The sequence below is a fragment of the Vidua chalybeata genome, chromosome 4 (genome assembly GCF_026979565.1).
Source record: "Vidua chalybeata isolate OUT-0048 chromosome 4, bVidCha1 merged haplotype, whole genome shotgun sequence".
NCBI classification, from domain to species: domain Eukaryota; kingdom Metazoa; phylum Chordata; class Aves; order Passeriformes; family Viduidae; genus Vidua; species Vidua chalybeata.
The window spans coordinates 21585932-21607629 of NC_071533.1; positions in this window are offsets into that span (position 1 = coordinate 21585932).

The window sequence follows — 21698 nt, forward strand, 5'->3', positions numbered from 1 at the left end:
TAGTCCTAACTTCAGTATATTAAATTATATTGAATTTTGTTGTCACATTGGCTGTGTTTATTTACATGTTCATTAACTAATCTCAGAGAAGAAAATGTAATTTTTTTGCTTTACAAGTTTCTAAATTAAAACCACATATTTGATAATTCACATTCTCCAGAAATCTTGAAAGCAGCCTGGTAAGCATTCTTTAAAACTGCTTGTAGAATTCACTGGCCTGTTAATTTTGTCCCATAAGACATAAAAAGCACAAGCCAATTGACAGTCAAAGTAATGTACATTTCCCAGAAACTGAAAATTGTGGGGTGAAGAGTCATTTGGCAGAAGAATGGCCATTTTCCTTCATGGCTTTCAACTAACTTTTGACTTTTGTTTAATCTGTTGCTTTTTGACATTCCTTTAGTATAGGAGTGAGCAAATGGATGCCTTGTAATCTTGCATGTGGAATTTTTCCTTTCATGTGTCTGATGTTCCAGCCCATCAAAAATGTTACTGTCCTTCTAGTTTCCTTTCTATCCCTCACATATTGCATCTCTGTGCTTCTGTGTTTTGCTGTCCTCTCCTTTATAATCTTTTCAGCTTCCTGCACAGTCTTCCAGTCCTTGTCCGACTTCCTAAGCTGCCTTTTTTTGTGCTATTCCTCAGTATTTTAGAAGCAGTTGCTTTACATAGTCAACCATCAGTGGTTTTAATTTTTTTCCTGAAAATCAGTCTTTTCCACAGGTAACCTGGTGGATGTAATTAAAAAAAAAAACAAACCCTTCTACATTGTACCTACTCATTCTATTCAACAGAGTTTGCTCTTTATCACTCAGGAATTGTGTCTGCCTATGCATGAATTTGTTCTCATATTTTCCTTTAGGACTTGTGAATTGGTGCAACTTCTTTTTTTCATGGCTTGGTGTTTCGGAGTCTCTGTTCAGTTTCTAGTAATGCGTCATGTTGCGTAGTGGGATAGGGAGTAGCAGAAAATGTGGAATGTTATTGGCAAAGCAGCTGTTGAGCTATGGATGTGTAGGTATAGAGCATTCCACTGTTTTGTATGGAGAGAGCTTTTAGTGTAAAAGGAGGAAATCATGCATTAGACCTGTCATTCAGGAGGTCCCTTCCAGTGCTGCTTTCCTATGAAAAGCCACGGTCAGCCATCGCCTTGTCCAGAAATGTCCTCTTCAGGGTTATTCAAATTACTGGCAGCATTGATTGGAGCACTTTCTAAGTGTCAGCAGCCAGTTTATGGCTGGCTGTCCTTTATGGGTGGACACAATGTGATTTAACACGTCCTTGGCAAGACCACCCAACTGCAACACTCAGAGGGAGAGAGCTATGGTCCTTGAGCATGTTTTTATATGCTGTATTGATATGTATTGGCTGTGAGAGTATCTGGTTACACATTTGAGCACTCCCTAGCTGTTCTCTAATTGCTCCTGTTTTGCTCGTGGTTGTTAATGTGTAATCTTGCCTGCTGCACTGAACTCGTATTATTTAAGCTGCTGAGAGCCTGTGCTCGGCACTAAACGTACAACTGGTACAGCTGTGGCTACTTCACCCTGCCACTGTGGAAGCTGCGAGCCCTGCCAAGGAGTGTGCTTGCCAGAGTGCTGACCTGCAAAGTGAGCGCCTTTAATACAGAGAGAGGCTGTGGAAATCACTCCAGCACAGGGCTTCTCTAGCACAGCTCCCTGTGGTGTGAGTGTGCTGCAGAGACCCTCTAATTTCCTCCTCGCCTGGGTGAGCGCTGTTTCTAATAAGGTTCAGGGAAAAGGTTTAGCAGGTGTAGAATGGAGTTACAATGCTCTGCATTGACTTCAGGGCTGTTCTTTGTGTTAACAGCTGCTTTCTGGTCTTCTTGACCCTTTCCCCCCAACCCCAAAACAAACATGCACCGGTTTAGAGAGCTCTAGTTGCTAACAGGGGGAAGCTCTCACTCTGTGAGCTGTAAGAAAGACTGAGATCTGGGTCTTTGCCTCCTGTAAATGGGGAGTTTGTCATCTGACCTGGTATTGCTGCAGTGAATCAGGTAGAAGTTACTTGGATGGGGCAAAACTCTTCTGGATGCACTCATGCAGTCTGCTTGCAGTGTGGCAAATAGCACAGTTACTGTATGTATACTTTACATAAATGTATGCTGTAAGTGTACCCAGCCTACTGTGTATATGGGAGTGATAGTGTATCTGTGTGCTGGACATTTAGTTTCATAAGAAAGTGTTGGGGAAAAATATGCAAGAAGGAAAACCAGGTCAAGAAAATTTACTCCAGAGCAGGACAGCTCTTAAACTGGAAGAAATCTGGCTTGAGCCCTTGCAGAGCCATCTGTGGAGGTCTTGTCCACATCACAAAAGCTCAGGAGCTGCCAAAACTGTGAGTTCTGATTGGGTTATAAAAGTCTATATTTCCGCACCACCTTTTTTCCCTAGCAGGGTAGGTGGTTGATGGGGAACTCTGAGAAGAAACTGGAATTGCACAGGAAGGCAAAATCTGTGTAGGATGGCAGGGTCTTTTGAGAAGTCATTCTGATCAGGTATATTTCTCCTAATACCAACATGCAAGCTGCTTTTTGAAGCTATGTGGGAGTTGTGGCCCAGACTTGCAGATCACAAGCCTGCTGTCGATTGCCAATATTGGTTTGCCATAACAAGTTTCAGATTTACTGCCTTAGCCAAGGTACTTGATCAGGGGGACTTCATTTACCAAGAAATTTTTAAAAGAAGAGCTAGCAGCTTTCTTCTAGTAAAGCAAAAGGGTTAAATTCTTGGTATGGGGTTGGAGATATGATCATAAAAAAGAAACATTAGGACAGTAAGTCTGTCCACAGAGTATATTTGATGTCAGTTTTTTCTAGAGGTGTCTTTCAGTTTGTGTTTGTAAGCCAGAGTGAACTCCAAAGCAAAGACCTGATCTGCCAGAGTACTTCTGTGGAGTCCTCTGTTTCACAAGATCTTCCTGAGTTTTTGAGTTTAGGTTTGAGGAGTAATGTGTTGCCTTTCAATGTTTAAATTGCACCTCAAGACCCTTCTTACTTCTCTGCTCTGAATATGCAGTGCTACCTGACTTCTTGTTGACTGTGAGATTGCTCTGCTCTACTTCAGAGTATATATCCATGATGAGCACAAGTCTTGGATGTGACAATATTTCCATTCAGTCTTTTTCTCAGGAAAACAATTTCATTGCAGTCATAAAAGTACACAGTTCCACTTTGAGGATACAAAGCACAGAAGCTTGCTTCTTTTATAGTGATTTTTAATTTCGGAAAGCATGCTTACAACAGGAACCTTTTCATAGCAACATCATGGCTTATGTTTTCTCTATGAAAAAAAAAATTAAATTGTATGTTTCTGTAGAAAGCTCTCTCCAGTATATTTGAAATACTGACGCCTTAGCTACATGACTCAGTTTCTTCCTCTTCTTAGTTTGAAGGAATGTGGTAATATAACATAAAAATTCTTGTTGTTCATAAAGGAAAGAACATAATTTTTACTAGATATGGAAAATTCCAAGTGAAACATGTACAGAGATAAAATTCTATTTGGAGATTTAAGAAGACTTTTTATGATTCTGACTTTTCTGACGCAGAGCACACAACAACCTCACAAGTACTCTCTTTTCCAGTGCATTATGGTAGCTCATACTGAGAGAAGTCATGCAAGTAGAGAAGAACAAATTATTTATTTGAATAACCTTCTCTTCAATGTTCTCCTGAGAAAGCAGAAGACAGTACCATGTAGCATTGAAAACTTGAACATACTTCGTAGTTGCAGGTAATGTCTGTTTCTGAGTTACTGTTTATGCTCAAGGGAGAGACCAGTTCTTTTCCTTTCTCCATCTTTTATAGCCTGGGGACTCTTGTTCCAGGTGACAACTGGCACTGGTTAGGGGCAGCAGCAGAGTCATGCCAGCCTGTGCAGATATTCACTGCTTGATTATAGGTAAGACTGGCTGTGTGCAGTTCCTCTTAGAAGAAAGGTTACATCACAGGGAGCACTGAGGTGAGGCAGGGCTGAAAGGATATAGCAGATTTTTTTCTTTTCCTGCTCCAGTTTTAATTTGTTAGCACACCTGCAGGTCTGGCATTTGTTTTCTTCTTTGCTTCTCCTCCTTTCAATGTGTATAAATGGCTCACTGGAGGCAGAACTAACTCTGGTTTTATTTCCAGCTGACTTAACCTCATGCTGCTGCTCCCCAGTGCCCAAATCCCTGCACCAAGAAGCACACTCCATCCTTTTCTTTCTTTCTGGTAGGTAGTTCATGAGAGAGATTTGGTGAATGCTGGTTTTGGAAATCTCTACAGAAAATAAGAATTTAGCACAAGTCTCATTTTAAAATTATTTATAATGTTTAGATATAAGGGTAGGTATAAAGAGGTTGTAAGAGGAACATAGTTTATCGTTCCAGAGGGACAAAGGATGAAGAGCACGACATCTGGAAAGTTTGGTAATGTGAATAAAACCAACTGGAAACAGATGGATAATGGGGAGCTCATCTCCTACTACAAATCTTCCTGTTTTAAGGAAATGTGAAATCTCTTTTTAGTACCTGGCATTCATTTAAAGATGCCTTTCTGTATCTCAGAGGAAGTTGATAATAAGGAAATAAAATTATTCTGCTTTCCATGGGACAAGGATTTATTCACCCAGCTGAGTGAAGCCAAATTTTTCAAATTCAGCTATTGAACCTCCAGTCTTTAGAGAAAACTAATTGTTATAAGGATGAAAAATACACAGAAACATGCCATTTACAAAACACAAAATCAGCTCTATCCTCTTGACTTGCAAGGCCCAGTTGTACAAATAATTACTCTTATAATAACTTTAAAATAATAGTTGCTTTGATAATTAGTATTAGTATCCTATTTAGTCATGGAATTATTCAATTAAAATCCTTGTTTTTTCAGAATGAGAACTGAAAATTGATACTAATGGCACCAGTGTAAATTTCAAATTAATAATAAGTTGTTGAGGATCATATGATGTGGCATCTGGAAGTTACAACCAGAAGGTGAGCTAATAGCAACAGCTGAATTATCCTTGTGCCTACGATAGAAGATGCTTTCTTATCCAGAAATACTAATTGATGTAGTTAAAAAAAAATTATGCCTTCAATTTATTTGCTTGATACTTAGTGTGCTTAATGCCTTGATATGTTCTGGAGTGTATTATGAATATTCTAGCTGAAGTACACAACTTACATTTCACTTTGCAACATTCACAAATGAAGGCAGGGCAATATCAAGGTTTTAAAAAATTAAGTACATATTTGTGTTTATTTACATGCATGTGAGGCAGTTTCTCTGTGCATTTGTACAATGGAAGGAAAGAAAAATTAATTTGTGAAGTGTGAGAAATTATCAAAAATTGAATACAGTGATTTTGTGTTCGTAGGACTGCAATTTTTTGTATGTATATGCTGAGAAGTGGCCAAACCCAAACAAATTGTTCTGAAACACTGAACACTTCAACCTGAAAGTCATATGTTTTTTGCCTGTTGTAAACCATCTTCTTCAGTCTTAAATATCTATTAACTGCTATTTAATGTCAGTGCCATCATCATTTCTTCACTTCTGTTTCTTAAAAAGCACTTTGTCAGCATGGTGTGCCTGCTGTACCTCTGCTCCCTGTCCATGTAAGTATCTGCCTGATTTTTTCATAGTGGGGTTTCACAAGTGTAATAAAAGATTGCAGGCTTAGATATATGGAGTTTGTATATCTGTACAGTGAGGTAACAGTGTAACTGGAAAGTGCTCAGTAAATCAAACCATACATATTTAAGTATTCTACAAAGGTCAAAATTATGGGAAATACTCCTACAGGCAAGCAGGTCTCTTCTGAAAAATGAAATCTAAGAAGACACCAGATGCTTGCTTTTATTGAATCCATAAAATCTTCTTATGAAATCTGGTTTTATAATAGCAGGTTGTACAGGAGAAATATGGAAAACACCCGTATGTTTTAAGATTCTAAATATCTTCCTAGTGATCAGGACATTTAAGATAAGCAGAGGTGAGCAGATCTAACAAGTTTCTGTTTCCCTTCTCAACCTGATGTGTTTTGAAAACACTAACGCTTAACTAGGCTCTAGAGCCTAGAGACATTCTCAGCTTTGCATCAGGAGTGGCTACAGTAGCTTGTGGTGCTGCCTGGAAATGTGATGCTGTGTCTGCAGGATTTGGAGACAGAGCCCTGTCTTGTGTGCAGGCTGGCTGCAGAAGGCCCAGGGCTGTTTTGTACCCACTCCTAGGTCAAATGGGATTATGGTGACAAGAGCTAGAGATTTTCTTGCTTTCTTGGAATTGTGTTTTGATGAAGACCATTGATTAGGGTTTGAGGTTTTGATCTTCTAGGAAAAAAAAAAATCCAAAGCACTAATAATTAGTGCAAGTATTTAATTTGCTTATCCCATCCTCTCTTTCCTGACAATAATGGGAATTGAAAGCTGTATAGCTAATTCCCAGGCAGTTATTTTCTGTATTTCATCTTGCAGCTGTAGCAACCCCATGGCCAATAGCTGCTCTAGTGGGCAGTGACTGAGCCATGACAGACCATCTGTCATAAAAATAAAAAGGGACTCTATTCCTCAGCTGAAAGTATACATCACACTTCTTCACAGAGTATGCAGTGTTGGTGTGACTCTTTCCTAGGTTCCTGTTTTAGCCCCAAGTGTTGAAATGTTATTGTAGGCTGACAGCTCATTTTGGGTGAGACACTCCTTTGAACTTTCAAGGTGAGTAACCTGTTCCAGCAAAACTAGGTGCTTGCTGAGTAAGGGCCTTGGTTTCTTTCTACTTAGCAGTGTGGAGAGTTCATGAATTGGTTTGCATTGGCACCTTTTCATTAGCAATGTTGTAAGGTTGTAAACAACAGGTGTGTGCTGTCATACTTTCCTTCAACAAAAAAGAAAAATTTGCATTTGACAATGAGTGCATTCTCATACTGGTTTTGTTTTTATTAATGTTTCTTTCTAATTGACTGTCATTTCCTCAGTTTTAAGTATCAGCACACTTCTGATATTCGTATACATCAATTGAACACTATTTTTCTTATGCAGATTTTGTAGATGCCAAATGCTTTAAGAAAAACTAGCACTCAATTTATAAAAATCTTTGCACGCTGACTAAGATCCATTGCTAGAGATGTCTGAATCCACTCTGATTCTATATAAACCTCTTCATTTTTTTTGCCATGTGCCTTTATCTTAAAAAATGTATTTTATCGTTGGATGCATCAAGTGACTGAGAAGAGACATGTTTGGAATTCTTGAATAACTCACATCATCTGCACTGACTTCAGCTCTTGCCTTGCAAACTTTAAGTATGACTCAGGTGTTCCTCTTGCACTGACAGAAAGGAAAAAGCCAGCAGTGAATACTTGCAATGGACTCACCAGCGTTCAGTAGCAGCAGAGTGGTTCTGTGTATGCGTAGCAAATCACTGGTACTGGAGTAGAAAGAGGAAGGGAAATCTTGAGCTTACCATGGGCAAATATAATGTTTTAAGCTAGCTGCTTCTGGTGTCCTACTGTAAACCAATGGACCTTGACTCTTGCCAGCAAGCAAAATGTTGAAGCCCAGCTCTTTTGCCAATCTTACCATCAAAATGAAAGTATTATTAATGCAGAGAGTTGATTCCCCTTTCCAATCTAGAGGGTCACTAAGATCACTGGGTCATAAAATAATTTAGGTTGGAAGGAACATTAAAGACCACTGAATTCCAACCCCCCTGCCACAGACAGGGACACCTTCACCTAGACCGGGTTGCTCAGAGCCCCATCCAGCCTGGCCCTGAAGACTTGCACGGGTGGGGCATCCACAGATTCTCTGGGCAGCCTGTTCCATGGATTGACATTGAGCAAGGAAGAAGGAAGGGAAATGGACTGAGAAAACAGACCTATGTTTGGGACAGGATCCTATGCTGTGTTGGGATTACATTGTACATGAATAATTCTTTTATCAAAAGAGAAGTAGGACAAGAAGACCTGAATGCTAAGTGGTAACAAAAAGATCACTACATTGTACAGAGCAGGAGCTGTGTGAGAACACTTAGTCCTTGTGTAAAGATTGACCCAGAGTGCTGGAAGGTCAGGGAGACCTTGGAGTTTTCTGCTGTTTTTTCACAGTGGAACTGTAAATTTTGACATTTCCATTCCCTCTTCATCCCCTAGATGTCATCAATATAAACTGGATTAAGTGAGGAACAACCAGAAACTCAAGTTTAGTGGCAAACAGGTATCATATTGAAAACACAGTTTCGTGCTTTACTTTGTAGAAGATAACTGGGGAATCCTTTCATGGTGCTCTCTGATCTTGCCATGTGTCTGGATGTTGGAAGCTTAAAACATTTAGGAAGTGTGTCCAAAACTTGGCCTTTTTTCTGTTGCCTGTACTTCGGTGCTTGCCACCTTTGGCAAATACCTGTAGTAATCTATTTAGCTGTCTGTGTTGGTTAATACAAGTCTGAAGAAAAATTGCCAAGGAAAGGAAAACATTGGAAGAACTCTAAAAATATGTCAAAACCAGTTAGGGTGGTTTTGGGGTTTAATAGTAGAACTGTGGAATGTTTTTAAAAATAAATAATGGAAAAATATGTAAACCAAAATTCTTTCTCAGTATATAATATGGTCATTTTTCTTTGTATTTAAGTTCCAGTTTGACACTATAGTAGCTATATATTATCTTTTGAAACTCCCCTTTTCATGTTTTTATACAATCTTTTTATATGAAGTGCTACAATGATTTTGTTGATTTTTGCATCATCTGAAACAGGATGGTCACAGGAGCATTTCTGTTTAGCTTGGGGTATTTTGGTTTGTCTCTTTTCCCTTGGTTGCATAGATGGCTTACTTTTCAATATTGGGCAAAGCCATTACAATGAATATATGAGGCTTAAATTCATGCTTCATGATCTGCCTTAATTTTAGTATTTACTACTTTGAGAATTTAGAGCATTTTTAACACTAATATTTCCTTTCATGAGCTTTTCAGGTGGATTTTTTTTTCTTAATTTTAAACCAAAGACTTGGAACTTGCTAGCTTCCATTAATTGCACCTCTTGAAATAAGTAGAGAGGATGATGTTTTCCAGAACACAGACTTTGAACTGGTGCTTACAGACTTCATTAGAACACCTTGCATTGATGCTTTCTCATCCAAAATCAAGAGACCATAGCTGAGAAGAATCAGAGCCTTCTTTATAATGGCAATGGCCTTTTATTTATGTGCCTTATAAATTTCCAATAGTAAATTAATACAATTGACTGTATTTGTTTCAAATTAATATATACTGCCTATAGCACTTACTATGAATATTTAATAGGAAGAAGGAGATTAATGGCCTCTGTAGATAAAAGTTGCAAGATTCTTTTGAAGTATTTTGTCTATTTGACTTGAATTCCTGCCTGTTTTGAATGCTCACCTCTCAGCCTTTTCCCACTGCATGACTGGTAATTTAAATTTATGGAGTTGTTTGGTTTCTTCTAGGTTTTTGTTTTGTTGGTTTTTTTGGTGTGGTTTTTTTTTTTCAGTTTCTGCAGTTGTTTTGTTTTTTGGTTTGTTTGATTTGTTTTGTTTTTCTTCCCTAAGAGCAATTTAGATAAACAGGTACATCATGGCACACACAGTTTGTGAACTCCCTTTCCATCCTTGGAAATCAGTTCCTGTTCTAAAAGAAAGAAAGCAAATAGATGTTTTGTGGTTTTTGAAATCATATTTTACTATTAAACAAACAGGGCTGCCCTTAAAGCCTGTGCATTGCAGTGATGCCCTGCAGAATGTGGAGCAATTGACAACTCTGACTGCATTTTTTGTGATTCTTCCTTTGAGTGAACTGGAAGAGAGGGCTCATAATTCAGTTTTAAGAATTTATTATGGCTGAATACTAAGGCTTTATGGCCCAAATTGTGCAGCTTGCAGATAGCTTTTCCTTTTGCGATAGACTTTGCATAGAACCGAGTATTAATAATGATAAAAAAAATGTTATTGTTATAATAGGACTCAGCAATTTATCTGGGAAAAATAAATGCTTTGTGTTGTAGGTTTCCCAGTTTTACCCACAGGCTAAGTTTTGTATATATAATTATGTTTTAGGAGACATTTTAAGTGCTAGTTGAACCTTTAACCTGCGTTTCCTCTGGAATAATTACAGGATGTGAAAATGGCCAAATGAAACGCTTACTCATAGAGATTAATAGAATTAGTTAAGCTACTGTTACCTTATGCTTGATTTATATTGTATGTGTAGGTCGAAACAGGCTGTAATGGCATGTGGGTGTTTTCCTATCTTTTTATACTTGCTAAAGTTCTGCCTTATGTTGCTAGGTACTTGCTAGGTTATGTGAACTGCTTAAAAAAGCATTTTAGACCACTGGCAGGTAGTTGAATTTCAAAGGCTGGCTCTATTTAAAACAAAACAGCAGTGTTTGAACTTCTATCAATTTTTTTTTTCTGAAAATAACAGTAATAGAATTGATTCCATCACCTTCCAAGGAAACAAATTGAAAAAGAAACCTCTGTGGATTAGTAGTCCAGACATCAAATATATTTTGCAGACGTTTGAAACCAAGCCTGAGTCAGCTACAATGGAAGCAGGGAAAACCAAGAAAAATCATTTGTCTGTCTGCATTGCCAAAATTGTTGGAAAAGGTGAAAAAAAAAAAAAAAGCCTGCAAACGTGAGGAGTGGTATAGCAAAAGTAGAGCATATTATTTAAAGATTCAAGATTGGTGATAATTCTAATAAATTTTCAAATAAAACATTCAGTTAAGTGATTTGCCTTTTAAAATTTGATCTGGTGTGTTTCTTTAAAAAGACAGTGATGCATTGGCTTTGAGACAACTTGAATTTCAATCTTTGAGGAAATTGTTGAACAGTTACCATCTTAATTTTCAGCAGCTAAGTCTTTAACAGAAAACTTAAATTTAGAATTAGAGAAAAGCCTGAAGTTAGCTTAGCTTATTTTATTAGATCTTACTGTGGGAGTTACCAGGCAGGTTTATACCAGCCTTCACTGGTGTGGAAGGACTTTTTTTTGGGCTAATTTCAGTTAATGCTTTGCAGCCCCCCCATCCTGCAGCCTCTACCAATTAAAGCATTTGGGGTTTTCACCTGGGTGAGGAGCAATTTGCAAAGGTGCTACCAAGGAGTAGGAGCTCACCATGGCTCATTTAAAAACCTCAACAGGTGCCAGCTTAATATATTCGTTATTTTTTTTTTTCAGTTGTTCAACAGAACCCTGTTTTAAGGCAGATGCTGATATCTTCTGTGAAGCTCCTGAGAAAGCTTAGGGGCAGTGAACTTGAAACTTTTAAAAATCTAAGGCACAAGTGGAGGAAACCTTTCTCATGGAATTTTTTTAGTCGGCAACTTCATTTTGAATCAAAGAGCATTTGGATTAACCCATTTTGCCAGTCACCTAAAGTATCTTTAGTGAGCTATTTCACTGCTTTTAAATCATGTTCTGACTTGGTTTAATGTTTGTTGCAGTGGTTACAGCAGGCAGTGAAAATGAGGCTTTTTTTTTTTTTTAAGGTCAGTGAAGTATAAATGCAAAGGAGATTAAAAATCAATTATTAAATCAATATTTCCTTTAGTCACATTCTACTTATGCTTAGCTCTCTTTGATTGCTTCCCTTTAAAGTATTATACTAATGTAGGAAATTAAAGATTTTCCTTATATACATTTCTGTATTATCTTGGGTTACAGAATTTTTCATCTCCTTCCTGAAAAACATACTCAGTAAGTCCACTTAGCATGTATGAAAGATGAGCATCTGTTCTTCATATAGACAAGTTATTTCTTTATAATAATAATTCTGTTATTAATTATACCAAATTTCTTTTAAGGAAGAAATCTGTATTTTCCTCCTTGTGTAGAATGGATATATAATGCAGGAATTATAGCATTTCACCAGAGATGCAAGCAGAAATCCTGGAAATTTCTGCAAGCAGAAATCCTTCCAGAATTCTGGAAAAACCAGAAATCCTAATCTGAATGCAAATGTTCTGTGATAAGTGTGGGTTATTTTGCTGAAGGGTGCATGTGCATGCATCGAGAAACACTGTGATGGCATGAAGAGAGTTTATAGGCACAGCTGTGTGTGTTGAGGCGTGGCCCTTCAGCTGGAAAATTATGTAGTAGGATATCTTTGCTTTTATCTTTGTGTCATAATGTCTTTTGTTACTGAAGTCATCTTTCAGGAACTTTCAGAAATACAGAGGCTGTGGTTGATGGGAAATCAACTTAGCAAATCATTAACTTCAACAAATGAAAAACTAAGAGAAGGGAGACAGTGGAGTATTGAACTATTGACTGTTCTGTGTGTTTAATAAAGGACATTAGAATACCACATTTAAAATAGTTGACTAAAACCTCAGAAGCACGACATTAGTGCAGGCTTTACTGCAAATACACGATTTGTATCGAAATTATGAGAAGGGACTCACAAATCCTTGAATATACAGTTATCAAATGCTGGTCAAAGAGCTTCCAGCATTTACTGGAATATCAGTGCCTTCTGAAAGGTTTTTATACTTCTACCATATTTTCTAAGATGATGGAATGATAAATATTAGCCAGTTGTGGTGCTTTTGGGAATCATGAATTTCTGGAAAGTATCCCTCTGCTGTCAAAGAAATGAAGTTCTGTTCTAGGGAATTCATCTAGAAAGAGCATTTCTTTGGGGGCAATGGGGACCATCTGTGGAATTCCAGCTATGTGAAAACCTGGAGCAGAGATGGGCAAAAATAGACCAGGATGCAGGCAGTTCTGAGGAGCTCACTGTGGTAACCTTGTTTAGAGGATAGGTCTGCATACGTGGGCTGATCTTCTGACCCTTAATAATTCAAAAGTAATGTTATATATTCTTCATGATTGTGCAGCATTTCTGTGGCATAAGGCTTCTAATCATTCCCAATCTTCATATAATTTTCAAATGCATCTTTACACATATGCAATATATGCACACAGAAACCCTGTGATTATTTAGCATCCTGCCTATGTAGTTTAAAATCATTCAACTCCAAAGTAAGCAAAAGGAAACATGCTCCAAGGTTCAAATTGCTTTTCTACTGCAGTAATTTAGTAACTTGCTTTGTGCTGTAGTGAGGTGCACTTTTTTTGTTTGAACCATTTGGTTCACAAATGACTTCGTATTCCAGTCTTTTATTGCTGTTGTGAGATTTCATCAAGCAAGCAGTGTTTGTTCTCACGTGTGTGTGTGGTTGGTTTTGGCCATTTAGTTTGAAATTCCATTATATGACCAAGTTGCAGTAGAAGGGCCCCCTCCACCTTTTTTTCTCTCCTTCCTTCAAGACAAGGAATTTTGTTCATAAATGGAGAAGATCTGGCTGTCATTTCTCTTGTAGCTTACCTAGCAATGTGTTTGTGCGCTCTCAGAAAGGGAGTCTCTGTTGTGTCCACCTCCCTCCACTCCCCCAATTCACTGTGTTTTATTTACTGTATGTGGTGGTCTTTTTAATGGAAAATGCAGAGATTTGAATGAAGTCTAAAAATAAGAGAGAAAGGTTGACGTTCCTTGTTTAAAAGTCATAGCACATCATGTTCTAAACAAGGATTTAGAATTTACTCTGATTTTTATGTTGAGATTTTGGCTTTCTAGTTTTTCACTGCCTCAGCCTGTAGTGGACTGCAATTCTCACTTCTCTGGATGTTTCTCACTATCTATTTACATTGTTAGCCTTGTTTAAATAGGGAGAAAAGCACTGAAGTTTTGTAACTCTTTTTGGTAGCCTTGTCCCATTATAGTTATTTTTTTCACAGTGGCATGATCACTGTGCATGGATAATTTTAACATATCAGTGCATGGATAATTTTAACATATTTCACTATTTTCATAATCCTATTGCTTCAATGGAAGGTTTCACATTTACAGAGAACACACCCAGAATTGAATACTGAATTGGATAAATATTTTTCTGTTTTAATAGGCATTCCATGGTTGTGGCTTACTGTATCATCACTAATTTAGAGATTAATCTGAGAAGATGTGTTGATTAGGACACCATCTCTCTGTTTCTCGTGGATGACACATTATGATGGACTGTGTATGTTCAGTGAGGAGAAGGGGATTGGGTTTACAGTTCCTCTTTGGACCACTGTCATGGGGATCCTGCTTGCACTGCTGTGGGAGGTGCAGAACGCGTGGCCCTCGGTGTCTCTGGGAGACGCCTGCGAGCTGCTTGCCCTTAGCCAGGTACTTGAATTAAACAATCACTCTTGCATAAGCACTCACTGCAGAAGAGTGCAGTTGACTAATGGGCACCTGCTGTTCCTCGGTGTGTCCTTCCTCAGACCTGATTTTGTGTGCTTCGGCTTTGTTAGTCCCCTCTGGGGACATCATTGAGTTGACATCAAGCATGTCAAATGCCCTTCAAATATGCACATGTACATTTGTCATCAGCATCCTATAATTCTGTGCTCTGTCTTCTCCAGCATGCCTCAGGTAGGTATCAGTACAAATTTCAGGGAAATTTGAAAATCAGGGAAATTTGAAAATCCCACTCTGCTTTACAGCCTGTAACCCTAGGGCTCCCTTCATCTCTAATGATAGTTCCCATCAGCTCCATGTGGAAAATGTATCAGCAATAGTGCCAGGCAGTTTGTGTGTAGAGAACAAAATAGACCTTTGCACCCAGCCTAGGCCTGAGGCTAGAACTGAATTTCCAGTTGCTGAGTGTAGGTGGAAGCTACAGTTATATTCTTAATCTCAGTTCTGTGAAATGCATTTTCTGACTCTCCCTTTAAATTTATGTGCCTCAAAATAATACTGGTAGTTACTTTAAAGCACATACATAGTTGATTCATAATGTCAACACACATGATTTCTGTAGTGCCTTTTTTCCTCTACTTTGGAGTTAAAAACAGCACTAGAATGTCTCAAGTGTTACTTTCATGATTGGCTAGAATATAATATTCTAATATTGAAAAGTCCAATATGATAGAACCATGTAAACTTAAGAGATATTTATACTGTCACATTTTGTGTGTACTCAGACTCTGTTCAAAATCTTTAAACGTTGACTTTGATTTAAGCAATTACATATGTTTAATTGCTAGATTTCTTTTCCATGGAGTAACTGGTAACAAATACAATGTTACTGCATTTCTGCTGATATGGAAGCATTAAGATACTCTGAAGTCAAGTGTATTATTAATTATATATTGAAGCTGCTTCTCAGACTTTCAAATATCAAAGATTTTTGCATTTGAAAAACAAAGAAAAGCAAAAAACCTGAACAAACCAACAACTCTTCCCAAAACTTCAAAAACCCCAAACACGGACTCTGTTACAATATCAAGCAATGTTGGTCCTTGTCTTGGTTGTTTATGATTGTTCTGTAGCTTATTAATCCTGGGATAACTCTGACCTAGTTGCATGAATGATGAATTTAACTTTACTCCTTGAGCATCTGATTTGTGGTACTTGTGTGCCATGGAAACGGTAACAGCAAATACGGAAGCCAAATTCCCCGTGTCCCTTATCTTTGCAGTGCCTTTGCAGGGACTTTTCCGACTGGAGGAGCAGAGCTTACTCTTTCGTACTAAGAAAATATTTGAACGTGTTATTTTAAAAGTAGCCTGAAGTGTCTTTTTTTTTGTTGGATTTCAGTTGAAAACACGTGGAACGTGTTTCATGCTCTCTGTTTAGATAGGTGCTTGTCATTCTAACAATGAGCAAAGAAGGCTCAGTGTGTGAATGCCTGAATGGCACAGGGCCATAGAGAGGGAGAAGATGTTATAGGGGGATGTGGGAAAACACGAGCAAGGCAAGGGCTTCATTGCACAGATCACCTGTGGTGTTTTTAGTGCCTGCATCTTGGAGAATCTCTCAGATGGCACTAATTTGCAGCACATTAAGTACAGAAAATAGGAAGTAATAAGAAATGCATTGAAATAGGTGAGCATTCAGTGGATAGCAAAACTGTATTTTGTGACAATGTTGTAAGAAAGGGCCTTGTGTTTTTTCCTGACAACTTAAACACTGGAAGCCACAGGAAAGCTAGAAAACCTATGGAGAGGAGTTTATCCATATCTGTGGATATCTATGGTTAAGGTGGCAGACTGGCAGCATCTTATTGCTGTGTGCTGCAGTTTCCTTTAGCGTTTGACCATGTAGGGGGTAGAATTTAAGACTTCCCAATTGTCACTGATTATAGTGGTCACTGGTGGCACCTTCCTGCTAGAATCTTGTCCTTCTGAGATTCAGTTCTTCACAGATAAATATTCATGTCAATTCAATGTTTGCTGAATCTTCCATGGGGGTTTTTTAAAAAAAAAAAAATTAATAATTTAGAGCTTCTGCTTGTCTCACCAATATGCCACTCAAAAACTGTAAACTTCAAATTGCTCGGGTCTTAGTAAAAGCGGTATATAATGTGATCCTGTTATATGAAATCATGTAGTCTATTAGGAGGGGAGGAATTGATTTATATTCAGGTTAACTTATTTTTGTCTACTTGTAATTAGATTGATGTGCCTACTCACCATCTTTTCTGTACTGCAGTTCTAATTTTCCCTTATAAAACTGGTAGGTAGAGACAGCTGCAAAAAAATGATTCCTTACTATCAAAATGTTGGGTAATTTGAGAACTGAAACCACTGTTGAAAACTGATGTCCAGAAGAATTATCTGGGTTTCTACAATCAAACCATATATTTCTGTATGTTATAGTCACACATGTTACAAAAAGATACTCATGAAGTTTTCTGTGTGTGGTTTGTTTTTTGGTTTTTTCTGGTGTCTTGTGGAGGCTGCTTCAAGTGAAATCATGTATTCCTCATGCTGTAACACTTTTCTGTAATTTATCTCCCTTAGAAACTTTCTAATGGCACCTATTAATTTTCTCCATAGATTTCAAATACTATTGATGCTGAATAATGTATTTAATTAGCCCCAAACTTTCTATGTAATCATTCCAATCTGTGCTTCTCTCTCAGCTTTTGCCTGTAAGGCTGACAAATGGCAGGAGGGGGAAAGGGCACTTTCCTGTCAGTGGCTGTGGAGCCTTTGGTCCTTGGATTGTCAGAGCCTTTGTTCCTTCTGAAAGAGCTGTGAAAGAACAATGAAAATACTACTTAGCTTCATTTAAGAAGTCAAAACGAATATTAGTTGTAGCAAAAAGCTTCCTTATCTTATGAAACAGGACATTTTTATGGTTCCTGTAGTGTTTCCCGTCTTTTCATTGTAATAATACCAGCTTATTTGTGAAATCCTGGATTGTATCGGTCAGAGCTAAGTTCACCTTTCTGTGTCTATTCTTGCAGGGTCAAGAAGAAAGATAAATTAGCTCAAAATTATACAAGTGGTTTTTGTGCAGTTTACAGTAAATGCTAACTGAATCCTCTTCACATTTTTATGGGCATTGTATTGGTAATACACCAGTCCTGAGGTAGGGCACATGGATGCCAAATTGCAGCTGTATTGGTATGGTAAAGGACAGTGTAAATTGTACAGCTTAATTTTTTTAGGTTTTTTTTTTTTTTTTTAACTCATTCTTGTCTTTTCTTTCTTTCTGAGAATAAAATGAAGGAAGGTCTTTATATTTTTAACCCAGCCCATAGAGGTAACATGTGGTCCAATGCCAAGTGAACCATTTGTTTGCTAGGCAGATCCTCTAGATCACAGTTAGAAAAAAAAAAAAAAAAAAAAAAGTCAGTTAAGCAGAAGACTGAGAAGCATTTTCAAATAGGACAACATGCTTTTTGGAAGCTGGGAGCTTACATGCAGTATTATGGATAAAGCAGGAAGAGAGACCAGTCTTGTCATTCTATAGTAAAATACATCACCATTTGTGTATTTAGCATTCATTAGCTTAGCATGGGAAAACTTTAAGGACTCCTTTAAAAATAAGACAGAGTCATATGTTTGAAGGCTATATATGGAAATTGTTGCAAGCAGGAGAGGCTGTGCTGTGATTACTGGGGACATTCACCTGTGGAGTTTACCTACTTGAAACCAATCCCTGGTGTCTGCAGGATGGAGTTGAGAAAAAGAGTAGTAAAAAGGTCTAGGAAAATGGTTTCCAGAGGTTTTAGAAAACAGGAAAGTTATGTGAAAATATCCCTATGACATTTTTGCCTGTTGCTGAGCGTGGCATAATTGAGGAGGATATTATTGTCTCTTTGTGGGAGCTGAAGGGAAGAAGCTGTCATTCTTTACTGACAACCACCCTGTTTAAACTCCTTCAGAAAAAGATTGTGGAAATGTAACTGCATAAATTGTGAGCTCCCAATAAGGTACTCACCCCTCTTTTAACCGTGTAGGAGGACGCAGTCAAACAGATATGAATGAGTTCAGATTGGACATGGGGAAAAGACTCTTCACTGTCAGGGTTGTCCGTCCCTGGCACAGGCTGGATGAAAGGAGAATGCTCTGAAGAGACCAAGAGAGTTTGCCCAGGGAGGTTTGCTAACTTGGGAAAGTTTTTGATGATGCTGAAAGTTGCTCTGTTAAATGTATGCTGTTAAAATAATTTCGTGATGAAATACTGATACACATTGGATTGAAAATAAAATGTTAAACCAAACCTTTTCTACCTATAACCCTGTGTAAACACCAGACAAACCTCTAGGATGTGTAAATACAATTTAACAGAGTATTTCAGAACAGATATGACCTTATGTGCACAAATTATTGCAGGTGGAAAAGCAGAATCCCTAATATTTGTGCCCTTTTGAAAACACCCAGCAATGCAAAGGAAGCTTTCAAAATCTCTCCAGTGAATTTTACTGAGTGAAGTCAGTAATTTTTTCTGAGTTTTAATATATGTTGTATATTAGAGATGCAAGTGAGTTTCCAAGGTATCAAAGTTAGAGATATTTTTGGGGTCATAGATTTGCCATTAGCAGCTGGTCTCTGTTAATTAGAAGTAAAAACAAATGATCACAACTACTTCAGTAGGATTTTTATACATGACTATTCACAGAATAAAAACAATATTCATGGAGATTTTCTTTTATCCCAGAAAAAGGGAAATGGTAATGCATACTGTGAAATAACGATGTCATTATGAGCTAGTTGCATATTTAAAATATAACATCTGATTAGTGCCTCTTAATTACCTGAGGATTTTCTTTAATAACAAGCAACATTAATTTTTCCTTTCAAACATCAGGTTATTAAAACTGTAGAATGACAAACCTGCTGTAGGAACAAGGACAGCTACTTGAATTGGCCCATTATCAGCAAGTCAGTTGTATTTATGCCCTTGTAAAATTTCTAGATGCTCTTGCACTGTGAATGAAATGATAAGTATTTGGCCACTGTTTGGGAGAGGAATGAGCTTGAACCATTATGTAACTCTTGAATTGGTGTTGATATATGTAAAATTACTTCAGATAAGATAAGCAGTGACATTTATGTCACTGATCTTAAAGGTCTTTTACCAACCTAAATGATTCTATGATTGTAAATTTTTTTGGAAGCTGTCTAAATGAATAATTTCTGCTCCACATTCTAGTATAATAATTGAGTAGTTAATTAAAGAGCAAATACAATGAGGCTCTGGTCCTCCTTTTCTCCTTCCCTCTTTACTCTTGCGCCTTTTTCAACATGTGATATTTCTTTTCCTTGCAACATAAGCTTTAATATGCTTGTTCTCCAGCAGCCTTCATTGTCATCCTTCTGCAGCTCTTCTATCTTCTTTTTCTCTTTTGCTTCTAGCCTCTATGATTAATTTTCCAGTCTTGTCTTCAGTCCTCTGCAGCTGACTGGAGGACTTCAGTAAAGCTTTTATGGTTATACTGCAGAATAAATGAATCTCAGTTTTTCTACTGCTTATGAGACTCTTGCTCTTATCCTAAGACTTCTAGCTTCTGTTGCCATAAAAATCCCATCCTACTTCCATGGAAGGGCTTGAGTTTGTATATTTGTTACAACAAGGAGCAGTGTTGATCCTTATTTTAGAAGATATGTAAATTATTAGGGGTTCCAGAATTATTTTTAGTCGTGTATCATGTAATCTCATACTTTTGGGGCCTCTTAAGATGAAAAGGAAAACAAAACTGTAGTTAAAGATTGTGTAGTGGGTTGAAATATTGCCATTTTAGAAGTAGACCTAATATATAAAAGTGTAGTTTTCCTTGTAAACCTGTATTGATGAATATTCTGCCATCAGTAGGCTGCAGTTTATAAGAGGATTTGCATGTTACTTCTTAAAAGAATACATAACTACTTACGTGCCATCAGTGCATGTTTTTCCAGATAGCATCATATTTTTGCCTGAGTATCATACAAGAATTGGAAGGTCTGTATTATTTTGTAATGATTTAAACCTTTTTTGAGAATATCACTAATCAGTAAAAAAATGTTCTTTGCCTGCAGGGTGGAGTTCATTTCTTTTTTTCCTGAGAGCTGAATAGGAGAAAGGGACATTTCAGCTTTTCTTGATAAAGGTAAGACAGCATCTGTTGATAAGGATAAGACACTGTTCATTATTATGAGCTCATAGAAAGTTTGTCGATGGAGGGTTTGTTTATTTTGGGCTATTTTTTCTCAACTTTTGTACTTTGTAGTAAGTGCAATGTGTGATAATGTAACTTGTATTGGGAATGGAATGTGTAACTCTACCAAAGGTATCAGTAAAGGCTCTGAAGATAAACAGGTACCTGTAGATCAGCATGACAAAGTGGATAGCAATTTGTTCTACTGCTGGTACTTGTGATATTTCCCATGTGCCACTGAACTGGCCTGCCTAATTTCACTCCATCTTGCCTCCACAAACTCAGCAAGGGGTCTTAAAACCAGTAGAGTTTTCTCTGTGCTGCTTGTCAAAGGCAGTGTGTAGGCTTGCCTGCTGCTACCTTCACTGCTCTGTATTGTCGTGCAGAGGTTGATGTGAGAAGAGAAGGACCTTGAGATCTATTTTGAGATAACACCTTCAAAATTAAGCAGCAAATAATTGCTTGTCAAAAGTAGGAGACAGAGAATGGGATAAAACTCTGGAAGTCTTCTTAGGGACATGCCTAAGGGACAAACAAATCATCAGTGACTGTTTCTTCATTTTGTACTAAAAGGTCTGACCTTTTGTAGATTTGTGTGTTGAATTACAGCCTGCAAGAAACATTTAGAAGTAGAGCATGCAGCTTAGTGTTGAACTCTTAATTCCAGTTTTTGATGCAGAAATCTACATAGGGCTGTCTTTCCTTATTTCTATTTGGCAAATTTTGAGAAGTGGGGGTGAGTTTGATGTGACAACTGCTAGTTATGGGGTTGGTCTGATTTAGCACTGACCACGCATGCAGCAGATTGACCATCCATGTGACCTTCAAGCAATGCAGGTAGAGAGCAGAAGTGTGGCTCAATTTCTGTTCAAAGGGGCTGGAATTCATACAAGGTCATTTCTAATTTGTCCTGTGACAGAGGCTGCAGTCTCTCATTGAACGTGATCATGTGCTTTAACCAAGCCAATCACTGCCTATTCAGTGGCTGCATCTGTAGATCCACTTTTGACTTGTTCAGCAATGAATTTAACAGGATGGTAGAATGAAGGCTCCAGCTGTATGTTGATGTTTAGGCTATCAGGAACAGCACAGCATAAGTCTACTTCTTGAAAGTTGAATAGTTTAGAAAAGAGAAGACAACTCATGTTCTGTGATTTTTAAATTTACTCAGTATAATCTCACAGGTTAAACAGTTGCTGGATGAATTATCAATCAATCATGAAGGGAGAAAAAAAATTTTCTCCCTTAATGAGAAAA